This window comes from Rana temporaria, chromosome 1 (genome assembly GCF_905171775.1).
Source record: "Rana temporaria chromosome 1, aRanTem1.1, whole genome shotgun sequence".
In the NCBI taxonomy this organism is placed as follows: Eukaryota; Metazoa; Chordata; class Amphibia; order Anura; family Ranidae; genus Rana; species Rana temporaria.
Genome location: NC_053489.1, coordinates 646,588,528 through 646,612,313, shown reverse-complemented (window position 1 = coordinate 646,612,313; position 23,786 = coordinate 646,588,528).

Sequence of the window (23,786 nt, the reverse complement as noted above, 5' to 3'; positions counted from 1 at the left end):
GCCGGAAAAATCCGAACGCAAACGACGTAAAAAAAAAACGCCGGGCGGTCGTTTCTGAATCGGCGTAAATCCTCATTTGCATATTCCTCACGTAAAACATACGGAAGCGCCACCTAGCGGCCAGCCTGAAATTGCAGCCTAAGACACTTACACCTGGCGGATCTTAGGGATATCTATGCGTAACCTGATTCTCTGAATCAGTCGCATAGATACGACCGGCCGGACTCAGAGATACGACGGCGTATCAGGAGATACGCCGTCGTATCTCTTTCTGAATCCGGAACACAGAGTTAACTCGCATGTATATGTTTACATATCCAGGTAAACGGTTTACTATATAATTTTTTAATTTATGACAATTAATCGTTATGCAGATCTCATGTGAATATTAGTATAATTTTTTATTTTTGAAATTTGCGCATTTATGAGCATTTAAATGTATGTATTTATGTATATTCATATGTTGTTTTTTTTTTTTTTCTATAAATATTTTTTATACGTACCGGTACATAAATAGCACTATACCAGCATTATCTTGTTAGGCCTGTAGAAGGAGCTGATGCTCCGAGCACGTAGCCTTGTTCATCCAGCTGTTCTTCCCCCAATGTTTCTCTGCTTTCGGTGACGTCATTTCCCTGCATTCCACACTGGCCCAGGCCGACTTCCTGGTGGCCACAGAACAGATTGCGGCTCCCCCAAACATCTGCCATACTTGTGGATGTTCGTCTCTGATGCCAGACCACATCTACATCATATCCCCATACAGATGAGCCTGTTTTTACCTTGTTTCCAGTAAGAGCATTACTTACTAAGTTAATAAACTGTACTAAACATACTACACTCAGGTGGCGCTTCCTGTGTCTCCCCTCACACATAGTTAACTGGCTGGTTCGAGGGAGGGAACTCATGTTCTTGCTATGTGAAATGTAAACAAGGCCTCATTGGAGTGCTGAACAGAGGTTTTGGTAGGTGAAGCTGGATCCGTCTCCGCTGGATCTGTCTCCTCTCACCAGTGTGCTGAGAGGCAGAGCCAGCTGCCAATCAGGCAGGTTGGTGGGTGGATCTTGACAATATTGTTGAGATCCTTTCAGAACCTGGAGTGGCTCTGCCATGTCATCTGATAGCAGGTAATAGCCGGCTATTAGTTGACTCTGAGTGAGAGAAGTATGACCAAAAAAGCTTTGCTTATCCTTTCCTTTTAGGTAGTTAAAATACACAACAAAACAGACAGATAAAACCTCAGCAGAAATCAAAACATTAGAGTATCCCCTTTAAAGGCATATAAAACGTTGTGACTGGGAAAATGGTAACGTATATGGGGGGCTCAGGGCCATCTTTAAGGCAGGCAAAAGGGGTAGCTGCCCTGGTCCCTGAGATTGTTTTGGGGCCAAAAGAAGCTGCCTCATACTTTTTTTTTTAAGTGTATTTTGTGCGTGTACTCGAGAGAGGGGAGCCGGACTGCAGGAGTTGGGAGTAGGCAGGCCTCCCCCAGAGGCAATCTGCCACCTTTCTCCATGCCCCGGGTGGCAATGGCGGGTGTGTGAGGGGGTTCTCCCACACAGCCCGCCCTACCTGCTCCGCTTTGAAGCCCAACAGGGCAGAGGGACTCCCTATAAGGGAGTGAGAGGATTTGCCCGCTCAACCAGCCCCGTTAGTCCTTTGCCTCTCTTTTTTAGAGACCGCATGGTCAAAGTGCGTGCATGTTAACCCAATTTGCAAGTGTGGTGGTTTTTTGTGGGAGGGGGGTGGGGTACTAAGCGCAGGCTTACCTCGCATAGCACACCCACCGGGAGCCAGGCTGAGACCACCAAACTCAATTCACATGTAGCCGAGACCGGGATCCGAACCCCTAGCTGCAGAGGTGAATGGCTTGTCAGCGCAGTGCCAATCGCGTTGAGCCACCACAGCTCCCGTAGCTGCCTCATACTTGCCAACTATCCCAGTTTAAATGTCCTTATCCCTTGAATTTTTAGTCATGTGTTGTGTCCTAATATCTCAGTGTGAAGTGCTGCTACTAATGTTGCCCAGCTCTGCCCTATTGTGTACAGGTAACTCATGCGCAGACCCTGTGTTTACATGTAAATAACCGGCATTCATATGTAAATAAGGGGAGCATTCATATGTAAACAGTGACACCATTCATATGTAGATAAGGGGGCATTCATATGTAAATAGTGGCAACATTCATATGTAAATAAGGGGAGCATTCTTATGTAAATAGCTGAGGCCAGCAGCACTCATGTGTAAATAAAGGCGGCATTCATATGTATATTATGCCCCTCTGCAGTGAGGAGATGATGTGATGTAACCTCTAGACACCTAATCAGTGAGCAGTATTACTATACAGTAATCTCTAGCAACCAATCAACAAGAAGAAATCATGTGCTGTAACCTCTAGCAACTAATTAGTGAGCCGTACTGTGTGCTGTAACCTCTAGCAACCAGTCAGTAAGTGGTAATGATATGCTGTAACCTTTGGCAACCAATCGCAATCACCGCCTGAACTGATACAGATTTTAAGTCTAGCTGATATTTATTGTATGTCTGAGATCAAGCAGAGAGCATAATTGGGTGGGTCCAATCAACATTAAAGATGGCCCTGGGGGGTTTAACCTGTTAACGCCTGCCGCATGTACATATACGTCCACAGAATGGCACATACAGGCATATGGGCGTACATGTACGTCCCCCGCCTTTCCACGGGTCGGGGGACCCCCCCCGGTACATGCGGCGGTCGGTAACCCGCGGGGAGTGATCCGGGACGAGGGCGCGGCTATTCGTTTCTAGCCGCCCCCTCGCGATCGCTTCCCGGAGCTGAGGAACGGGGAGAGCCGTATGTAAACACAGCTTCCCCTTTGCTTCACTGTGGCAGCTGCATCGATCAAGTGATCCCTTTTATACGGAGACTCGATCGATGATGTCAGTCCTACAGCCACACCCCCCTACAGTTGTAAACACACACTAGGTGCACCCTAACTCCTTCAGCGCCCCCTGTGGGTAACTCCCAAACTGCAACTGTCATTTTCACAATAAACAATGCAATTTAAATGCATTTTTTGCTGTGAAAATGACAATGGTCCCAAAAATGTGTCAAAATTGTCTGAAGTGTCCGCCATAATGTCGCAGTCATGAAAAAAATCGCTGATGGCCGCCATTAGTAGTAAAAAAAAAAAAAAAAAACTATCCCCTATTTTGTAAACGCTATAAATTTTGCGCAAACCAATCGATAAACGCTTATTGCTATTTTTTTCACAAAAAATAGGTAGAAGAATACGTATCGGCCTGAACTGAGGAAAAAAAATGTTAATATATGTTTTTGGGGGATATTTATTATAGCAAAAATTAAAAAATATTGAATTTTTTTCAAAATTGTCACTCTATTTTTGTTTATAGCGCAAAAAATAAAAACCGCAGAGGTGATCAAATACCACCAAAAGAAAGCTGTATTTGTGGGGAAAAAAGGACGCCAATTTTGTTTGGGAGCCACGTCGCACGACTGATTCGCAAAACCTGGCCTGGGCATTTAGCTGCCTAAAGGTCCGGGGCTTAAGTGGTTAACAAACATATACTGGGGGGGGGGGAACGAAAAGGCTGTCCCTGAGGCGGTGTATATATATCCTCCAGACACAATAAGGAAAACATTTTATTTTAGCTTTGTACATTTAACCCAGCATTAGTATCAGGCTGTGTAACGAAACACTTGGCAGCTCTCTTATAATGTCAGAGATTCAGACTTGAAAAAAACTTGGTGTCAGTAGACCGTTTTCAACTGGCTTCGGCACACATCCAACAAATGAAGCCCGTCAAACCAGCAAAAAAGATTTTGCAATGAATTTTTCCATCCCAGCAGGGACCCCATTGAGAAGCTGTGAAGGCCTTTATATCAGCCTTTATTACCCACCTGCCGTGCGCCTATCAAACAACACCCACCTTTCTTTTTTATTTTTTTTACTTTTTTTCACTTTTTGGGGATAAAAGGCCGGTTTGAGCTTAATTTCTCCTCAGACAGCAAGCTGACACAAACTGAAGACTGACTTAAACAGGAGTTGAAAGTCAGGTTCATCACAAGTTAAAGACATCAACCTCTTCACACCGGGGTGTGGATCTGAGGGCCCTCGCTCTGGAAAGACTCAAAAGCCTTTAGGTGAAGGAGAAACAGCTGGCGAGACAACGTTTTGTGGAATTCTTCTGCCATAGGAATCACCGCTGCTCTCTTAAAATGTAAACTATATTGACACGGGATTGTAAAGGTAAAAGTTTTTTTACCTTAATGCATCCTATGCATTAAGGTAAAAAAACATCTGACAGCACCTCCCCCCCTCGAGCCCCCGTTTTACTTACCTCACCGTTTGAAAGTCCCGGGCGTGTGCTTGTCATCTTGTTTGGTTCCCAGCCTGGCCGTTGATTGGCTAGGCTGGGCGGATTAATAGCAGCGCAGCCATTGGCTGGCGCTGCTGTCAATCACAGCGGATGACGCGGCGCGCCGGGGGGCGGGGCCGAGTGATACAGTCGGCGGCTATGGCCGCCGATGTATCACATGAGCGCGCTCGCAAAAGCTTTCCACCATGTGAGGGAGCTCGCATGCACGTGGAAAGCTTTTGCGAGGAGGAGCAGAGACAGCCGCCGAGGGACCCCAGAAGACACGGATCCGGGTCACTCTGTGCAAAACGAACTGCACAGCGGAGGTAAGTATAACATGTTTGTTATTTAAAAAAAAAAAAATCTGCCTTTAGTGCCTTTAACCACTTGCCGACCGCGCACCGCAGTTATACGTCCACAAGGTGGCTCTGCTGGGCGAGAGCACGTAATATGACATCCTCTCTCCCAGCCGCCACTAGGGGGCGCGCGCCGCCGGAGGCGCGTGCCCCCCGCTCGCCCCCGACTCCCGTGCGTGTGCCCGGCGGGCGCGATCGCCGCCGGGCACACGCAATCGCTCGGTACAGAGCGGGGACCGGGAGCTGTGTGTGTAAACACACAGCTCCCGGTCCTGTCAGGGGGGGAAATGCTGATCTTCGGTTCATACAATGTATGAACCGAGGATCAGTGTTTCCCCTAGTGAGGCCACCCCCCCTACAGTAAGAACACACCCAGGCATACTTAACCCCTTCCCCGCCCCCTAGTGTTAACCCCTTCACTGCCAGTGGCATTTTTATAGTAATCCAATGCATTTTTATAGCACTGATCGCTATAAAAATGCCAATGGTCCCAAAAATGTGTCAAAAGTGTCCGAAGTGTCCGCCATAATGTCGCAGTACCGAAAAAAAAATCGCTGATCGCTGCCATTACTAGTAAAAAAAATATAATAAAAATGACATAAAAATACCCCCTATTTTGTAAACGCTATAACTTTTGCGCAAACCAATCAATAAACGCTTATTGCGATTTTTTTACGAAAAATATGTAGAAGAAAACGTATCGGCCTAAACTGAGGAAAAAAAATGTTTTTTTATATATTTTTTGGGGGATATTTATTATAGCAAAATGTAAAAAATATTCATTTTTTTCAAAATTGTCGCTCTATTTTTGTTTATAGCGCAAAAACTAAAAACCGCAGAGGTGATCAAATACCACCAAAAGAAAGCTATATTTGTGGGAAAAAAAGGACGCCAATTTTGTTTGGGAGCCACGTCGCACGACCGCGCAATTGTCTGTTAAAGCGACGCAGTCCCAAATCGCAAAAAGTACTCTGGTCTTTGGGCAGCAATATGGTCCGGGGGGTAAGTGGTTAAGCCTCGTACACACGATCAGTCCATCCGATGAGAACGGTCCGAAGGACTGTTGTCATAGGTTAACCGATGAAGCTGACTGATGGTCCGTCGTGCCTACACACCATAGGTTAAATAACCGATCGTGTCAGACCACGGTGACGTAAAACACAACGACGTGCTGAAAAAAACGAAGTTCAATGCTTCCATGCATGCGTCGACTTGATTCTGAGCATGCATGGATTTTTAACCGAGGGTCGTGCCTACTAACGATCGGTTTTGACCTATCGGTTAGGAATCCATAGGTTAATTTTAAAGCAAGTTGGCTTTTTTTTAACCTATGGGGCCTACACACGATCGGTTTTGACCGATAAAAACGGTCCATCACCTATCGTGTGTACGAGGCCTAACACAACCAAAAACGGTCAACGTTCTAGTTATGGTCTTTGCCTTTAGCAATCTCATTTTAAGAATCTACTAAAGGCGAGTAGCAAAATAAACTTGTGAAATAAATATGTTGGAACTGGTTTACTTGCTTCAGGATTTGTACAGTAATTCTGTTCTAGGAATTTCGGTACCTCTGTCAGACAGCCCAGCTCTGGTTCAGCTTGGTCAAGAATGCACCCAACCTGTTGCTAGGACTATGAAGGAGCTCAGCTGTAGCACATAGACTAGGTCAGCCATCTTTTTTTTCTTTCAATGAGCTTGTTTACTGTGGGGACAGGTGCACTGCTGCAGGATCTGATTGGTCCTTAGTGCTGTTCACCATTTTTTACTACCTGCATGAAATACAGCTCTAAACAGGAACCTTGAGCATATAGGGTAAAAGCGAGGGAAGGGTGCTGATGAATGGATGGGTTCCTTATGGGTCTCTGGTAATAATAGCAAATATTTACATTGAGGAGAATCATTTACATGATTTCTCGTCAGCTTTTGGGCAGGGCCAGCTGTCAAAAGTGTCAGTTAGTGTCCAAATTGTCTGCCACAATATCACAGTTCCACTATAAGTCGCTAATCGCAGACATTACTAGTAAGAAGAAATTATAAAAATATCTCATAGTCTGTAGACGCTGTAACTTTTTCGCAAACCAATAAATAACTATTAGCCGTCCAGCTGCAATTTTACGGCGGCAGGTCGGCTCGGCTGCGCAAAATCACGTAATATTACGTCATTTCGCATTTCAGCCACTAGGGACGTGGGTGCGTGCCCCCTGCTCGCCCCTGGTGCCACATGCGTGCTCTGTGGGCCCGATCACCGCCGGGCACCCGCATTTGCTCGTTACAGAGCGTGAACCGGGAGCTGTGTGTGTAAACACACAGCTCCCGGTCCTGTCAGGGGAAGAAATGACTGATCACATGTTCATACGATGTATGAACAGCGATCTGTCATTTCCCCTAGTCAGTCCCACCCCCCTTCAGTTAGAACACACCTAGGGAACATAATTAACCCCTTCCTCGCCCCCTAGTGTTAACCCCTTCCCTGCCAGTGAAATTTGTTACAGTAATCAATGCATTTTTATAGCACTGATCGCTATAAAAATGCCAATGGTCCCAAAAATGTGTCAAAAGTGTCTGAAGTGTCCGCCATAATGTCGCAGTACCGATAAAAATCGCAGATCGCCCCTATTACTAGTAATAAAAAAGATATTAATAAAAATGCCATAAAACTATCCCCTATTTTGTAGACGCTATAACTTTTGTGCAAACCAATCAATAAACGCTTATTGCGGGTTTTTTTCTGAAAAATATGTAGAAGAATAAGTATTGGCCTAAACTGAGGAAAACAATTTTTTTTATATATTTTTGGGGGATATTTATTATGGCAAAAAGTTAAAAATATTCTTTTTTTTTTTTCAAAATTGTCGCTCTATTTTTGTTTATAGTGAAAAAAATAAAAACCACAGAGGTAATCAAATACCACCAAAAGAAAGATTTATTTGTGGGAAAAAAAGGACGCCAATTTTGTTTGGGAGCCTCGTCGCACGACCACGCAATTGTCAGTTAAAACGACGCAGTGCCGAATCACACAAAGTGGCCTGGTCATTGACCAGCAAAATGGTCCGGGGGGCTGAAGTGGTTAATTTGGATTTTTGTTGCCAAAAATATTTAGCAGAATACATATTGGTCTAAATTTATGAAGAAATTTGAATTTTTATTATTTTTTAGGGGATATATTTTATAGCAGAAAGTGAAAAAAAAAATCCTCTAAATTGTCTGTGTTTATAGCGCAAAAAATAAGAAGATGCAGAGATTATCAAATACCACCATAATAAAGCTTTGGGGGGAAAAAATTACATACATTTTATTTGGATACAGCGTCGCACGACCACAAATTGTCAGTTAAAATAATGCAGTGCCGTATCACAAAAAATGGCCTGGTCATGAAGGGGGCTAAATATTCCAGAGGTCAAGTGGTTATAATTGATATGTTTTCTGTCAGTAATCTGTTGATGACCCATACCTAGATAATAATTGTTATTCTAAGTTTAACAGTTGACAACCAACAGTGCAGGTTCTTGTGTTTTTTTTTGTTATTATTATTTTTTAATATTGTTATTATCACATACAGTTGCAACATAAAAAAGATGATTAATCTATTAATTAAAAAAATTACATATACTGCATATATATATATATATATAATATATATATATATATATATATATATATATATATATATATAATATATATACAAATCTAATACACAGGTACCAAATAAAAATCATTTAAGTACGAAAATTAAAGATACTGTCAAAGTAACTGTCATATCTGGGTATCTAGTCTTCAGTGACTTCTGGTCATCATGATTATGTATTCACTATATTCATCTATAAAATAAAATGAACTGAAAGCAAAATTGTTTTTGTAAGTGTCTATATATAAAAAAAAAAAAATTTTTTTTCTAATCTAATTTTTATTGCAGTTTATTTTAATCCCTTTCATTAATTCACCTCTCTTCAACTGTGTTGGTTTCTGGCAGAGCTCACAGTCACTGACCTTCCAAAACACAGTTACTTAATTTTTTGGCACCGATCTACTCGACTCTTTGGCTGCACCAATTGGGGCACGGCTCCCGTTTAGTTGGCCCCGAACAACCATGTTGTTTATTTTTGCTCTAATTGGTGCCAGATTCATTAGCGTTAACATATTTGTTGTGGATATAGATTGGAGCTTGGGTTTCGAACACAAAGCAGGCCTAAACTGTAAAAATTTAACTGCATTTATTTTTTTATTTCTATATTGTAATTATATGTGAATATCAGCGTGGAAAAAGTTGACATTGCTTGTAAAGTGAAAAACTACAAAAAGCCTGCGCTTATGCTACTACTGTGGCATTCCTACTCATTGAAGACTGCTAGCACTGTGAACCATATACCCCCTTATCTAAGTGGATACATACTGTAAATGAAGGGCCTCCGTTAAAAGGAAAAAAATAACTATTTATGTGACACTCCAGTTTGCCCAGTTCTGTCTGAACATCAGTCCTTCAGGATCCTATTAGAAAAACAACATGACTAGTGCATAGCTCACATTTAACCTCCCTGGCGGTATGATTATGTCTGGAATTTTGTACCAAAAGCGGTACAATTTTTTGCAAGGAAATTTGGCGTTTTATATTTTAGGCCTGCAATTCTTAGGAATAACTCACTTAAATCTGAGAGTCTAGTAGACATCCCGGGTATGATAAAGTTTGAAACACAAAATCATAAATTATAATATAATAAATAACTATAAATAATTCTAACAAATAATAATGTAATTATAATAAAAAATATTCAATAATGTAATCAACTCAAAATCACTGAAATTTTCTCGGTTGCAGAATTGTCGCTGTTATAACTTTTATTGTTTGATGACGAATTTCCCCACAAATCGCTATCGCTCAATTATGCAAGTGATTATAATTTATTATCGCTGTTTTCTAGCTGGTCTAAAAGCACTTTTGATGTAAAGGGAAACTTTTTGGTTGCTATGGACAATCTCCAGTTTCCAGGCAGAAAGAACAGTTTTTATTATATAAAACTCCATGCAGAACACTGGGCAGACCACTAGGGACAAAGGGTGTGTGAATTTATTTCACACAGTACTGTAATCTTACAGATTACAGAATACTGTATGTGTATTGTGTTTTTCACTTTTTGAATTTGGTGCGAAACTCCATCCCTGTGCGTCGTAACGTCGCAGGGAACGGAGCTCGGTGGCACTGTGAATCAAGCGAGCAGACACAGCGGAGGAGCCCGCACACACAGCGGGGACACATCGCAGGATCCAGGGACAAGGTAAGTAACTTCCCCCTGTATCCTGCAATACAATCCCGAGTCTGGCTTTTTGGTATAAAAAAGTCACCCCGAGCCTGACTCGGGCTTACCGCTAAGGAGGTTAAAGTAATATAAGTGTTCATTAAACTGATTAACCAGTTGAAGACCGTGTCACGCACATATACTGCAGCACAATGGCACGGGTGGGTGAAAACCTGTACGGGTATGTCCTACCCATTTTTGGGCACCAGAGGGCGTGCTTGCGCCGCTGCACGGCAGGGGACCCCATGCGCGTGTCCGGCGGGCATGATCGCTGCCAGCCACGCGCGATCGCATGCACGAGCTGCAGCATGAGGATTTGTGTGTGTAAACACACAAATCCCTGTGCTGTCAGAGGAGAGGAGCCCTATCGTTTCTTCCTACGAAGTAGGATAAACGATAGGCCTTCTCTCCTAATCACTCACATCCCCACACAGTTAGAACATGCAGAGGGAACACATATGTTACCCCTTAATCGCCCCCTAGTATTAACTCCTCCCCAAAAAATAGGAAAACTAAAGCACACATTGGAAAATGCACAAATACAAATAACACTAAATGATTAAAAAAAAAAAAAAAAAACACCACATGAATTAAACACAACCTCTAAATAAAATATAAATAAATGGATTTTTCAAACAAACTTTGCCAGTAAGCAAAATTGAGAGCTTTGATTTCAGAGACATTTGGATAATTAAGAAACTGATAATTTTGTAGCAAAATATTATTCCTAGAATTCACTGCACTCATGCCGAATGGCTACTAAATAAGCATTTGATAAACAAAAAAAAAAACTAGGATTAAAGGTTAAAGTGAGCAGAATTCAGAGGTTCACTACTCATGACCCTGCTACTACAGCAAAGTTTGCCAGGCCAGGCATACCTGGTAAATAAAAGAAGGGGGAAATATATACCTCTCCAGCTGCCCACTGCAATGATCCTGATGCCTCGTACACACGACCGTTTTCCCGTCGGGAAAACTGCCATGACAGCTTTTGGGTGGGAAAACCAGCCGTGTGTAAGAATAGTACCCCAGTGTTTTTGTCAGTGAAAGGAATAGTGCTCCAACTTTGATGTCAATGGAAGGAATTCTACCCCATCATTTATGTCAATGGAAGGAATAGTCCCCCATTGTTGGTGTCAATGAACGGAATAGCACCCCAAGGACCGCATAAAGGCAAGCAAAAATTTGTAGTTTGGAGACCGCTGCTTTACAGGACAACCGACCCTACCCACATGACACCTACCAAGACACATACCGAGTCTCACACTTACCCATCAACATTTTCCAAAGAACTTTGCTGTCGGAAACAGCTTCTTTCATGCATGTGCTTCGTGACATCTGTTCACTCTATGGAAAGGTCATCTATTTTTTGTCCCAGTGGTGAGTGACCTTTCCATAGGAATGAATAGAAATCAAAAAGTTTTTATTATTATAATTTATTATTAATTTGTTCCGTTCTATTTGTTTAGATGCAGCATTTGTTATTTCAGGTAATTTGTAACTTCGGATATATTCGTATTCGTTCCGTTCACTAACAGCCAAATTTAAAAGGAAATTCCAATACCTATAGTATACCGTACATACTCGAGTATAAGCCGAGTTTTTCAGCACATTTTTTTGTACTGAAAATGCCCCCCTTGGCTTATACTCGAGTCACCTTTTTGCGCCTGATCTCCCGGATTTTTGGGGACCCGGTACTGGCCCAAATTTAGCACACATGTAGCCCCACTCTTCCTCTACAAGTGTGCAAAGTTTGTTGTCCGGGGGCCCCTTCCATAGACTCCTATGTTAAACGGTCATTTCTCCGTTGACTTTGGGGACCCGGTACCGGCCGGTCGTAATTCCCCTGGACCCGGAACTTGGGGACCTACGGCTGGGGAGCACCAATTTTTCAAAGCCGGACACCCCTTCCATAGACTCCCATGTTAAATGTCAGTCTAGTCATGGACACAGTGAGGCATGGGCACAGTGAGGCATGGACACAGTGAGGCATGCACAGGGACACAGTGAGGCAAAGTGAGTCATGCAGATGGACACCCTAGGCTTATACTCGAGTCAATACGCTTTCCCAGTTTTTTGTGGTAAAATTAGGTTTCCTCTGCTTATATTCGGGTCGGCTTATACTCGAGTATATACGGTAATAGTTAGTAATAGTATAATAGTTAGTAATAGTTAAGTTATTATTAGTTAGTTATTATTTCTGATTTTTGAATTTTCGGGTTTTCGGATTCTCGAATTTCGCATTTCCAAATTTCAGAAATTCTGAATGTAAGAATGTACGAATTTACAAATTTACGAATGTACAAATTTATGAATTGTGATCATAACAAATGACCTGAAAAACAAAAACAAATGAAACGAAAACAAACACATTTTTTGGTAGTGCACATGTCTGTCTAGCCACAATTTACCGAGACAGAAAGGGTCCATATAAACATCTTTAGCCGGATTCAGTAAGACTTACGATGACGTATCAGTAGATACGCCGTCGTAAGTCCGAATGCGCGCCGTCGTATATTTAAGCGTATTCTGGAAACCAGATACGCTTAAATTTGGCCAAGATACGACCGGTGTAAGTCTCCTACATCGTCGTATCTTGGCTGCATATTTACGCTGGCCGCTAGGGGCGTGTACGTGGATTTACGCGTTGAATATGCAAATGACCTAGATACGCCGATTCACAAATGTACTTGCGCCCAATATGCTGTTTACGTAAGTCGTTTTTCCGGCGAAAGATAAACCACCAAAGAGATGGCGCAGCCCATGCAAGGTATGGACGACGGAACAGCCGTCGTATTTTACGTTGTTTGCGTAAGAGTACGTGAATGGGGCTGGGCGTAGGTGACATTCACGTCGAAAGCAATGAGTATTTGCGACGTGATTCTGAGCATGCGCGCGCATGCGCCGTACCAACGGCCCTCATTTACATGGGGTCACGGTTAATTTAAATGAAGCCCGCCCACTACATGCCTACTTTGAATTAGGCGGGGTTACGCCGGGCCATTTGCACTACGCCGATGTAACTTAGGGAGCAAGTGCTTTGTGAATACAGTACTTGCCTCACTATGTTACGTCGGCGTAGTGCAAATGGGATGCGCTACGCCGGCATAAAGATACAACGCCATACGTGAATCTGGCTACTTGTCTTTTACTTGGCTCATAATGCTGGTTGGTTACACCTTTTCTTAACTCTATAAAAGAATTTCCTGCCCTACAAACCAATCTGCAATAAACTTCCAAAAATATGCTAGTAAAACAATACAATACAAACAGTTTTGGCTCTTTTTCACACATTTCCCTGTGTATCGAATTTACTATTTTAATTATTCTGCGGGCTTGCCAGTGCTTTAGGCATTATCTCCTTTCAGATTACAAGAAAACGTATTAGCATTCTGTGGTATACTACAACTCAGTGGAAATAAATACCTATAGGAAAAGAAACTGAGTGGGTATTAAGAGCTGACAGAGTATTGAGCGTCAAATTCTGTGCCGATAACCTGCTAAAAAATGTTTGTTCAGCTTCTGCTTAACAATAGCAAAATGTGAATTTGAAAAGTACCCTGAAAAGTGGAGAACAGACAATGAAAGCCTCGTACACACGACCGAGGAACTCGACGGGCGAAACACATCGTTTTCCTCGTCGAGTTCCTTGTCGGGCTGTTGAGGAACTCGACAAGGCAAGTTTCTCCATTCCCGTCGAGGAAATAGAGAACTTGCTCTCTTTTTGGCTCGTCGAGTTTCTCGACAGTTTCCTCGACGAAAATGTACACACGACCGGTTTCCTCTGCAAAAAAATATCTCCCAGCAAGTTTCTTGCTGGTTTTTGCCGAGAAACTCGGTCGTGTGTACGAGGCCGAAAAGTTCTGCGAGGTTGGGTTTCAGCTCGGCAGGTGAAAACAGAAAAATAGCTTCTGGTTCATGGTGAGGATAGTCGCCCTCAACTAGAGCGGACATGTCAGACATCAGATGAAAGAGTGTGCTGAATCGGTAGGACTAATGGCCAGATTCACGTACTGCGGCTTAAAGTTGTGCGGGCGTAGCGTATGTAATTTACGTTACGCCCCCGCAAGTTAGAGAGGCAAGTGCTGTATTCACAAAGCACTTGCGTCCTAAGTTACGGCGGCGTAGCGTAAATGTGCCGGCGTAAGCGCGCCTAATTCAAATTGTGAAGAGGTGGGCGTGTTTTATGTAATTAAAGCATGACCCCACGTAAATGACGTTTTGAACGAACATCACATGCGCCGTCCGTGGACGTATCCCAGTGTGCATGCTCCAAATCACGTCGAAAATAGTCAATGCGTTCGACGTGAACGTAACCTACGCCCAGCCCTATTCTGAATTGACTTACGCAAACGACGTGAAATTCGACGGCGGTTCCGATGTCTATACTTAACATTGGCTGCGCCATCTTTTTGGTGGTTTATCTTTATGCCTGAAAACGCCTTACGTAAACGGCGTATCTTTACTGCGATGGGCCAGCGTATGTTCGTGAATAGGCGCATCTTGCTGATTTACATATTCTAGGCGTAAATCAGCGTACACGCCCCTAGCGGCCAGCGTAAATAGACAGCTAAGATACGACAACGTAGGAAGATCTTAGCAACATTTAAGCGTATCTCAGTGTGAGCATACGCTTAAATGTAGGACAGCGCGGATTCAGAGTTACGACGGCGTATCTTCTGATACGCCGGCGTAACTATACCTGAATCTGCCTATTTATCTTTAGGAGGAACCGCATTATCTATTGCCAGGCAGTTTATAAAAATAATACACCAAATGTCCTCACTGATCAGGCTGCTTGCAGCTGAACTACCACTGTATAAAGATGGCCACAGGCATTGCAATCTGATTTATAAACTCTATGGAATCATTTATAATTTACAAGTGTCAGCATCTATACAAGCAATCTGTTCATTATCTACCCCATCGGGTAGGCCCTACATCATTTTTAGTAGATCTACAAAATCATATCATTTGCAATCATATCGTGTGACCACAGTTGCTCCAGAGCTTAGTAAATGAGCAGAAGCTCTGCTGACTTCCATCATCCAATCATCTGCAAGCTAAATTTTCCTTGCATGTAATTGGGTATTCTTTTTAAAGTGAAGCTCTACCTCATTTACTAAGCTCTGGAGCAACTGCACTTGCAAAGGGCAACAGCCTTTAGTAAATCAACCCATGTGCCCATGCCCACATAGGGCCAGATTCTAAAAAAAGCGCCTATCTATAGGCGGGCGTAGCGTATCTCAGATACACTACGCCGCCGTAACTTAGTGAGGCAGGTCCCGTATTCTCAAAGAACTTGCGGCCAAAGTTACGGCGGCGTAGTGTAACTGTGCCAGCGTAAGCCCGCGTAATTCAAAGTAGGCTAGTGTGGGCGTGTTTTATGTTAATGTATCGTGACCCGACGTGATTGAAGTTTTTAACGAACGGCGCATTCGCGCGCATTCTCAGTATCACGTCGAATTTTCAAATTAAATTACGCCCGCTCAATGCTTAGTCGACGTGAACGTAACTTATGTCCAGCCCCATTCACGGACGACTTACGCAAACAACGTAAAATACGACGCTGTTCGTACGTTTCCGATGTCCATACCTAACATGACTTACCCCTGCTTTATGAGGGGTAACTTTACGCCGGTGTATGTCTTACGTAAACAATGTATCTTGATACGCCGTGCGCACGTACATTCTTGAATCGGCGTATCTAGCTAATTTACATATTCGACGCGGAAATCTACGGAAGCGCCATTTAGCGGCCAGCGTAAATATGCAACTAAGATACGACGGCATAAGATACTTATGCCACTCGTATCTTAGTCGAATTTATGCGTAACTGATTCTAAGAATCAGCCGCATAGATACGACGGCTCTCATTCGGACTTACGACGGCGTACATGGCGCTACGCCATCGTAAGTCCTTTGAGAATCTGGGCCATAGGCTTTTACCAGAGTTTAGGAGCAGCAGAGTTCGACCCCCTCCCCACCCACTCTATAGCTGAAAGATGGCTACAGCGCAAGCTTACAATGCCGGGAGGGCGTCCATTGACATCCTCCTGTGCGCACGCCCTGTGGCACACAGGCGGCACTGTGCTATTGGGGTAAAGAGTCAATGACAGGAGCCTTTTACCAAGTGATCATCTGTGAGCTGATCACTCAATGTAAATAGAAGCCGGTTATCGACAGAGGGAGGAGAAAAGGGGAAAGTCAATAATCAGCTTCTGTTAAAGGGGCCCAAAATTGCCAACCAGTGCTACTTCACAGTGCCCACCAGTACTGCTAATCAGTGCCACCTATTAGTGCCCATCAGTACTTCTAATTAGTGCCCAACAATGCCACCTATCAGTGCTCACCAGTGCTGCAAATTAGTGCCCATCAGTGCCTCCTCATCACTTCTCAGTGCTGCCTATCAGTGCAACCTACCAGTGCCCATCAGTATTGCCTATCAGTGCCCATCAGTGCCACCAGTGAATATCAGTGCCATCTCTCAATGCCCTTCAGTGTCGCCTATCATTCTCCATCGGTGCCACTTATCAGTGTCCCTTAGTGCAGTGTTTCCCAACTCCAGTCCTCAAGGCACACCAACAGGTCATGTTTTCAGGCTTTCAGGCAGAGAGGGAGGGGGAGAGGTGAACTTCCTTCCGGTGACGTGGTGCCCCGGGAGGAAGTGGGAGCTGGAACCCTCTAAAATAAGGTGACCAGATTTTTTAAATTAAATCCGGGGACATATTTTTTTTTTACTAGTAATGGCAACAATCAGCGACTCTCTGCCCGTCGTCGCCCGCCTCACAGCCTCTCAAGTCTTACTCTTTGAACCCCGGCTACTACTGGATGGGGAGTGGAGGAAGATCACTCTGCCAGGGAAGGCAAGGAGATAGGCAGGTGGCTGGCCAGGATTTGAGGCAAGGCAGAAGAACATGCGAGCGAAGCTGAAGAAATATTCCCTCCGCTCCGACCAGCACATGATCATCAGAAAGGGGCACAGATAATGGGAAAAATATAATCCCCCTATGGTAGTAGGCACAGCGGGGGGGGGGGGGGGGGGTCCAATTCTATTTTTTTTATTTTAATTCTGCACTGATTGTCTTTGAAATTGCCTCTACCCCCTATTAAATCCAATCTGGGGACAAAACCAGGGACGGACTTGGTCTGGGGACAGTGTCCTCAATCAGGGGACTCTCCCCTGAAACTGGGGATGTCTGGTCACCCTACTCTAAAAAGAGGGTTTGCACCCGCCCCCCCCCCCCCCACCCAAAAAAATGACATGCCAAATGTGGCTTGTCAGGGGCTCACCTGAACTTAAAGCGGAAGTCCTATTTTTGGGTGGAACTCCGCTTTAAGGACTCTGGCTCCTGGTTTTGGCACACACTTTGCTGCAAGAATAGCAACAAACCTAGAATTGGACCTAGAATTGTGAGACCTACCTGGGGATCTGCAATGAGATGTTTGCACAGAATGAAAATGCCACTTTGCCAGGGTGTAAGTTGCCACCAAGAGAAAGCATCTGCCCAGGGGCGGACTGACCCTTGAGGCTCTCGGGCACTGCCCGGGGGCCCCATCAGGGTTGCCAGGCTCAATAAAACCAGGGACATTATGTAAAATTCTGTGGTTTTTTTACATCTGTCGCTGATATGTCCGAAACCGACATGCTTTTGATGTGAAATTCCTGAGATTTTAGCTGCCCTGCCTCTGCACTGCCTCCTAGCGTGGTGGCCATCTGTAAGCCCGGGGGCCCTATTATCTTCTATTGCCCGGGGGCCCCATGAGTTGTCAGTCCGCCCCTGCTTCTGCCTCTGCTGTATGGACATCCCTGTGAACCACAGGTTACAAGTATGTGTACATGAAACAGTTTGAGTTCTCCTTAAATTTTTAGGCTGGTGTCTGTAAAACAAATACATTTTGGGTTGGCAACCTGAGTGGGCATCTTTTCTGTGCACTGGAAGAAATTGTTCTTTTGGAAGTTGAAATATGCAAACTATGAGGTTGTCTTTTTTTGTCCCCCTTTGGTTTTACACGCCTGTGATCTGCTGATTTACACCCCAGCACCTCCCTTTGCTGCAGGGACTTGAGCTGCTGAAGGATGACTGCTAGATGTGCGCCCTGAGTGGTTTTGCCAGGCAAAGGGCTAATCGTTGCTGTGTTTGCAATAAAATAATTGCAGAGATGTCAAGCTGCTTTGTCATGAGATAATGGATTGCAATTGTTTATTATATCATTGCAGACATTGAAATATGTAATTAAATGACCATTTTAATATGATGGAGAACATGTAATGATCAATAGGCGGCCTTCTGCTGAGTCCTACAATTCAGACATTTCTTCGTAATTGATATTGCTGGAGACAGACCATATTTAGATCTTTATTTTAAAGAGGACCAGTCATACTGTATTCAGCGATAGGCTTAATTTTTAACTTTGACATTTTTCATTTTACTTTCTTTGCCAAAATATCAATTTTCAAAGCTGTCTCTTTCCTTAACCAACAGGAGAGGAGGAGGGAGAGAGCAGCAAGCTTTAGCATCAAAATACATCCAAGTGGCACAGTTTGCAATGCTTGAATTTCTGATAAGCCCAACACTGCCTGCATGCTTGTAAGTGAATTCAGATGGTCCGATCTCTGTTATTTTCCAATGTAACCTTTTAATATAACCTTAGTGGGCAACCTGGTGCAGAAAGGTTGATAGATATGTTTAGAAAAGTGCTACTAACCTTTGCAAACCTTGTACATTGAAGCGTGGACTCACCAACAAACATCTAGATGTATGGATAACCCATAAATACAGGTGCAGGTAATTTAATATTACTCTTCAGAGAAGTTTTATTGTTTACAATTAAGCGTCTCTATGCAATTGGATGAATTTACCATTGTCATTCCCAGTATTGCACTGAGGTCTGTTGGGTAATGGTCCTGCAGGCTGCATTTTGGATGCATTGACCTATATTTTGCTATTCAAACCAGTTCAAACAGAGATTTTCAAATTGGCAATATGCCTGTTCACACATGCCATCTGGTGTAAATGGAGTTTAAAAATATAAAAATGTCAATTAGCCTAATACCAGGTAAAAAAAACTGGTGAGTCTTGTCATTTGACCGATCCCTTAAAGATTGGACTAGCTGCCATTTAAGTGACCCATCTGCAGAACTACAGGTGATGTATTTACCAAATTATTCTGCAAGTGTGATTGTGCCTAGAAAGCTTTCTTTCACTCCTTCGTTCTTTCTTTCTTTTTTTCTCTTTCTTCTCACCCTCTCCCTTTCTTTCTCTCGGCCTCTCCCTCTTTCCACCCAAGTCTCTCACCCTCTCATTTTCTCTCTCCCTCTCTCTTTCTCCCGGTCTCTCCATCGCTCTCTCCCTCCCTCTCTCTCTCTCTTTTTCCCGGTCTCTCCATCTCTCTCTCTTCCCCCCTCTCTCTTTCTCCTGGTCTCTCCATCGCTCTCTCTCTCCCTCTCTCTTTCCCGGTCTCTCCATCTCTCTCTCTTCCTCCCTCTCTCTTTCTCCCGGTCTCTCCATCGCTCTCTCCCTCCCTCTTTCTCTCTTTTTCCTGGTCTCTCCATCTCTCTTCCTCCCTCTCTCTTTCTCATGGTCTCTCCATCTCTCTCTCTCTCTCTCTCTCTCCTTCCCTCTCTCTTTCTCCTGGTCTCTCCCTCTCTCTTTCTCCTGGTCTTTCCCGGTCTCTCTCTCTCTCTCCCTCCCTCCCTTTCTCTTTCTCACAGTCTCTCCATCTCTCCCTCCCTCTTTCTTTCTCCCAGTCTCTCCATCTCTCTCTCTCTATCTCTCTTTCCACCTCTACCTCTCACCCTCTCTGTTTTTCTCTCTTTTTCCCCTTTGGTCTCTCATCCTCTCTCTGTCTCTCCTTCTGTCTTTCTTTAACCTCTGACTCTCGCCCTCACCTGTATCTCTCTCTCTCTCTCTCTTTCTCTCTCCCTGTTTCTCTCCCTCTCTCTCTTTCCACCTCGGTCTCTCACCCTCTCCGTGTCTCTTTCTCTCTCTCTCCATTTCTCTCTCTCTCGCTCTCTCTATTTCTCTCCTCCTCTCTCCGTTTCTCTCTCTCCCTCGCTCTATTTCTCCCTCTCTCTCCCTTTATCACTCTCCCTCTATCCTTTTCTCCCTCTCTCTGTTTCCCTCTCTCCCTCTCTCCATTTGTCTCTCTCCATTTCTCTCTCCGTTTCCCTCTCTCCATTTTTCTCTCTCCCTCTCTCTTTCCCCCTCGGTCTCTCACCCTCTCCGTATCTCTTTCTCTCTCTTTCTCTCTCTCTCTCTCAGTTTCTCCCTCTCTCTATCTCAGTTTCTCCCTCTCCCTCTCTCTGTTTCTCCCTCTCCCTCTCTCTGTTTCTCCCTCTCTGTTTCTCTCTCCATTTATCACTCTCCCTCTATACGTTTCTCCCTCTCTCCGTTTCTGTCTTTCCCTCTCTCTGTTTCTCTCTCTCTCCCTCTCTCTGTTTCTCTCTCTCTCCCTCTCTCTGTTTCTCTCTCTCTCCCTCTCTCTGTTTCTCCTCCTCCCTTTCTCCGTTTCTCTCTCTCTCTCTCTCCCTCGCTCTGTTTCTCTCTCTCCCTCTCTCTGTTTCTCCCTCTCCCTCTCTCTGTTTCTCTCTCCGTTTATCACTCTCCCTCTCTCCGTTTCTCCTCCTCCCTCTCCCTCTCTCCCTCTCTCTGTTTCTCCTCCTCCCTCTCTTCGTTTCTCTCTCTCCCTCTCTCTGTTTCTCCCTCTCCCTCTCTCTATTTCTCCCTCTCTCTGTTTCTCTCTCTCTCCGTTTATCACTCTCCCTCCATCCGTTTCTCCCTCTCTTCGTTTCTCTCTCTCCCTCTCTCTGTTTCTCTCTCTCTCCGTTTATCACTCTCCCTCTATCCGTTTCTTCCTCTCTCTGTTTCTCTCTCTCCCTCTCTCTGTTTCTCCCTCTCCCTCTCTCTATTTCTCCCTCTCTCTGTTTCTCTCTCCGTTTATCCCTCTCCCTCTATCCGTTTCTCCCTCTCTCCGTCTCTCTCTCTCCCTCTCTCTGTTTCTCTCTCCCTCTCTCTTCCTCTCATGCTATTTTCTGGCTTTATAGAGGGATTTAGCTGAAACCAAAATCCGCTCTGTTCCATAATGAAAACAGCAAGTTTTCAGACCTCTATGCCTGTCTGATCCTGACAAATCCTCTAATCATTATCCTCTCTACATTGTACGTTTATACTGCGCAACGCCTGTCTCAAATTAAACTTTACAAGCTTGAATAAAGCTACAACGTGCAGGAAATTTGGGGAGGGGAGGAAATTTGTGGCGAAGAAAGCAGATGTGACAATGTGGTAGTGTTACTACTTTTTCCGGGATTCAGGATGAAGAGTTTGTAAGCAGTGCTAAAGAGACTTGAGTGGACAGTGCGGTCACTCAACTGTGACCAATCAGCTTCAGCCTTTTCACCTCATATGACATGGGAGGCATTCAAAATCCATTGGACAGTTGTTTTTGAAATTCTTTATTAAATATTATTATTATAAAAATTTCTGAATCAGGGATAAAACTCGCAGAGCAGTTCCTTGTAATAAATAAAGAGAAATGCTATGGCTATTAGGTACACATCTTCAACTAGATTTAACTACTTGTGCCGGGTACACACGATCGGAAATTCTGACAACAAAACCGTGGATTTTTTTCCGACGGAATGTTGGCTTAAACTTGTGTTGCATACACACGGTCACACAAATGTTGTTGAAAATTCCGACCATCAAGAATGCGGTCACGTACAACACTATGACAAGCCGAGAAAAATTACGTTTTAATGATTCCGAGCATGCGTCAAATTGATTCTGAGCATGTGTAGGATTTTTGTGCGTCAGAATTGCATACAGGCGATTGGAATTTCTGACAAGAACTTTTGCCATAGGAAAATTTGAGAACCAGCTCTCAAATTTTTGCTGTCGGAACTTCCGACAGAAAATGTCCGATGGAGCCTACACATGGTCGGAATTTCCGACCAAAAGCTCACATCGAACATTTCTTGTCGGAAATTCTGACCGTGTGTACGCGGCATTAGACTGTCAATAAAAATCTACTGTCAGATTTACCAAGCTTCTCAAATGACCTATAAATGGGTATGCAAGCTCCTGTTACATGATTCTGCACTGTGCACCTTCCTTACATACTGTATATATAGAGCAAAGACATATTTTTTTTTTTTATAACAAACATTATACCTACCTGCTCTGTGTTATGGTTTTGCACAGAACAGCCCAGATCCTCCTCTTCTCCGCTTTTTCGCTGGTACTCCTGGCTCCTCCTTCCTGCTGGGCACCCAAGCCATCGCACTCCCGAGCTGCAGCTCTGTGTTTCTATTCACACACTGAGCTGTGGCTTAGTCCTACCCCATCTATCTCTCCCGCTGCTGCCAAAATCCAATCAGGAGTGGGAGTCCCCAGAGAGGCAACAAGGCTCTTGTGGACATTGCTGGATCGAGAGGGGACTCAGATAAGTATTGGGGGGGGGGGGGCTGCTGCACACAGAAGGTTTTTTACCTTCATACATAGAATGCATGAAAGTAAAAAACATTGTGCCTTTACAACCACTTTAATTAACTTCTTGCTGACCATATTTCACAGAGGGTAGGTGTTAATGCCCACACATCGCACATATGCATCCATGACAGTTGAGGATTGTGTGCAGATAGTATTCTCCCAGCACAGTTACTGAGCTGTGGTCATGTGAAAGTTCCAGGGCCAGATTCACGAAAAATTACAACGGCGTAACGTATGTCCTTTACGTTACTCCGCCGCAAGTTTTCATCGTAAGTGCTTGATTCACAAAGCAATTGCGTGTAAACTTGCGGCGGCGTAGCGTAAAGCCGTCCGGCGCAAGCCCGCTTAATTCAAATGGGGCGGGGACCATTTAAATTAGGCGCGTTCACGCGCCGGACGTACTGCGCATGCTCCGTTTTGAAATTTCCCGCCGTGCTTTGCGCGAAATGACGTCGCCCCGACGTGATGTTTTGAATAACGACGTGCGTAACGTACTTTCGTATTCCCGGACGACTTACGCAAAAAAAAAAATTGAAATTCGACGCGGGAACGACGGCCATACTTTAACATGGGCTGTCTATTGTTACACCACCTAAATAGCAGCCCTAACTTTGCGACGCGAAAAGCTGGCTAGCGACGTCGTAAGAGAATGCGACAAATGCGCGTATCTTCGTGGATCGCCGTAAACAGCTAATTAGCATACCCGACGCGGAAAATGACGCGATCTCCACCCAGCGGCCGCCAAAGTATTGCATCCTAAGATCCGAAGGCGTACGGAGCCGTACGCCTGTCGGATCTTAACCAAATGCCGTCGTATCTTTGTTTGTGAATTACAAATAAAGATACAACGCGGCAAATTTGAAAGTACGCCGGAGTATCAGCAGATACTCCAGCGTACTTATTCTGTGAATTTGGCCCCCAGTACTTAGCGTCCTTTTGACTTAGAGGTTGAAACAGTAATTTTTGCTCATGAAAATCTGACCCATCAGAGGTGAAAGCATTTACCATCCACAGCCTTCTCTAGATATGCTTGTTTTGAAGGAGTAATTAAACTCCGAATATTCAAGTGGTTATCTTGTATGCTCTCTGCTGGGAATTGCTTACGTTTCTAAGAACGAAAAGCACTAGACCTTCTGTACTGCGCTATTGTTTACTTATAAATCAAGCTCATCAGCAGCAGAGCGTCGCGTTGGGGGAAACAGCAGCAATTTAGGAAGGATGGTAATGCAAGGAAATAGCAGTAAGTGTGCCAATTGTGACCCCAAATTTCCATTGAGATTGAAACAACA